Source organism: Cariama cristata, unplaced genomic scaffold, assembly GCF_000690535.1.
Source record: "Cariama cristata isolate BGI_N322 unplaced genomic scaffold, ASM69053v1 scaffold21371, whole genome shotgun sequence".
Taxonomy (NCBI): domain Eukaryota; kingdom Metazoa; phylum Chordata; class Aves; order Cariamiformes; family Cariamidae; genus Cariama; species Cariama cristata.
This window is the reverse complement of record NW_009601377.1, coordinates 19984-23192: the sequence shown is the minus strand read 5'-3', so window position 1 is coordinate 23192 and position 3209 is coordinate 19984.

The following is a 3209-nucleotide window of genomic DNA, read 5'->3' as shown; positions in this document are numbered from 1 at the left end:
GAGATACCCAGCCAGTAAAATAACTGTGGTGATTTTCCTTGCAGAAAATTCGTCTGTGACAGCCAGACATGTACTCTCTTATTTCTAGTCATCATTTTGTATATTTATAGAACCTCCATCAGAAAAATGCTTAAGATGAAGGAATAAAACTCAAGACAGTCCACTATCAGCAAGCTTGCTTTTTATTAAGTTTTCAAAGCTACACTGAACTTCAGGGCTCTGGGTTGAGGCTTTCACAAGATCTGCATTTGGCACCCAGTTCCCTTTGAATTCAGATGAAGCTGGGAGTCTAACTCCCTTCAGGATCTTCAAAATCACCCGGTTTTGTCTGCAGTGGCATAATAAAAGCAGAGGGGTGGGGGGAGGAGAGAGAGTGAGTGTGTAACTCCTCCAAGAACAGACTGAGAACAAGAGTAGAAAGAAATGATAAGGAGTGCTGGGAAGCCAAGATTCACATCAGAAAAGAAGGGTTTAAATGCAGCCGGAGGTCAAAAGGGAGCATTAAAGCATCTATTCCGACAGCCTGTATGCTACAAGTCATTAAATCTCAGCCAGTTACTCTCTTATTTAGCCTAATAACTCTTCTGGCACGTCTTTGAAGAGAGGCATTTCATCTTGACTGGAAGACCTGCATCAACTGGTGGCTTGGTCCAAAGCTAATCATCCTCACTGGTCAGACATCGACCCTCGTTCCCTGTATTAACTTGCACACCTCAGGTTCCAGGTGTTGTGTCTTTTTGTACTTTCATAAGGTGAATTAAGTACCTGGTATTTTTTGCCACATTCCACTTATACAGTGCAATTAAGTCACTCTCAGTGCTTTCCTTCCCCTGCTCCCTTTTTATCGTTCTTTAAGCTAAAAAGTCTCTTTTTATGAGGGATTTTCTTCTAGCCCACATAATTTCTGTGGGTCTCGTCTGCGACTTGCCTAGTTTTTCAATGTCTTTTGAAAACAGTCCCTGAACCACACAGAGCAAGCCTTTGTCTCTCCTTTTTACAGGCAGAGCTTTGCTCTCTTTCTGCTTCCTACCCCCAGCAATCGCAGTGGCCCTTTGCCCACAACACTGTAATGGAAGCTCCTGCTAAGTTTTGCATCCACTGCAGCCCTTAACTCCTTCAAACACGCAGATTTTAGGATGCAGTACTGACTCTATACATGCTGCCTCCGTGTTCTCAGAAGTATAGCTTTGCAACTGGCTATATAAAAAACACTTTTGTAGACATGAACTCATCAAGTTACTCTCATTACTGTGCCTGACTTCCCTGGGATCATTATTACCTGTTTCTCGATATTCTGTCCATAAGTTTTAACAGCAGTAATTTTATATTGGTATTGATGAAAAGGTTTGATTGGGAATCTATTTAGAAGTCATAATGCTTGTAAAATGCCACTGACTACACGCCCCCCCTTTGCATTTGGTGACTACTTCAGGAGAGCTATCAGGTATCAATTCCAATTCACCCCTCAGGTGCTTTATTGATGTGACAATTATTTTTTTCTTAAACCAGAAAGCTGTGGTGTCCTAAGCCATGTGTGGTACAAAAGGCAAAGCACATTATGTCATGCCCTTGGTTTTATCAGCCAAATCTATAACCCTTTCCAAGCCGGCAGCCTGGATTCCCCAGTTTGAGGTGCTGCAGTGGCAGTACGGAGGGGGGGCTCTGGGAAGAAAGAGCTCCGGGAAGAGCCACGCTGGGCTGCGCAGCCTCAGCCCTTGCATTTGCCACTTCTGACATGACAGCCTTGCTTTCCGTCTTCTGTGCACACCAGGACTGCCTAGACGTGACAGCAAGAGATATCCCCGATGCGGAGGTTTCCTATCTCACAGGTACATCAAAGGCCCCTCTCACAAACCACTGCCTTTCACTTCTCCGACGCTGCCCAGCCAGCCCAAGCAGGCTATTGCCGGAGACACCAAAGTTTCAGGCAGGCAAATCATGCTCTAAGGTTCAGTTTTGCCAATTATATGATACTTCTGCCATTAATAAGCATTTCTAATTCGTCTCACTTGTTATTTGCATGGATATATCAGCTACTGGGAAAAAAAAAGTCCTGTCTTTGGGATCCTCTCACAAGCTCCTGCCCCTCCTGCTGCCTGCTCCACCTGGGGAGGGACGGGCAGCTGCCTGCAGGAGCACACTCCCTGTACCCTTTGCAGTCGCAAACGCAGCGTCCGTGCTCCTTTGGGATAGGAGGATAGGAAAGCTGAGCTGTTTCTGCTGTCCTGTATCTCTTTCTGGCAGCGGTACCAGAGCCGTACGTCCCGGCAGTCCCTGGGCAGGGATGCGTCAGGCTGTGCGTACCTCAGCATCGCTTAGTCCTTGTGGGGCCCAGGGTGGAGGTCGTCTCCCTGGGACACAGCTATATTTTGGGTGGGTGCAAGGGGCAGACAAGCCCATCTAGTCCTGGATATGTGACAAGTATGAGTTCATTAGGAGAGACTGCAGTTACAGCCCAGCCTTCCTCCTCCACCGAGACGAAGTCCAGCAGCATGATGTGCTGTAAGACAAATGAACTGGCTTCTCCTAGGAAAGCTTCTAAAAGCTAATGGTGTTTGAGGGGAAGCATGGCTTGAAGGAATTAAACTTGATTCTAACTGCAATCCAAAGAGAAAATTAATTCCATTTTAAATACTAGATTATTTTTTTTTTTGGTTACTGAAGCAGGTTCTAAGCTGGATCATCATCTCTTTTACTGGGCCTTCACACACTAGCATCAGAAAGATAGCTTTCACAGCTTTTTTGTTTTTCTGACAAGCATTACCTCCCCCTTCAACTTTCCTATGCTGAACTGCTGGAGCAGATTATAGGGAAGAAAAAAGAGAAATCTCTAGCACAGGTTGGCAGGGAACCCCAATAACAGACCAGCACATTTTCCTCAAAACCAAGCACTTCTGCCAGGCCGTTTAGAAACACCTTTGCCAAATGACAAACCCTTCAGGAAACCTCTGGGTCCGTGAATGCTCTTTAGTTTGTTTTTGGTACAGAAGGATTTCACTAAATGGCGTCAAGAGAAAACATTGTTATTGCAAATCAAGGCTTATAGGTGTCATTTTAACCACTGCAAACCCTTCCCTTCACTTCACAAAACCCATGCAGTAATTCAGCCATATCTATCAGTAGCTCCTTTTAGTTGAAGCCATTCATTCATCACTAGAGATTCCTATCTCTCCCCAAAATACCACCCCGCGCATCAGTAGTCTGCCAAG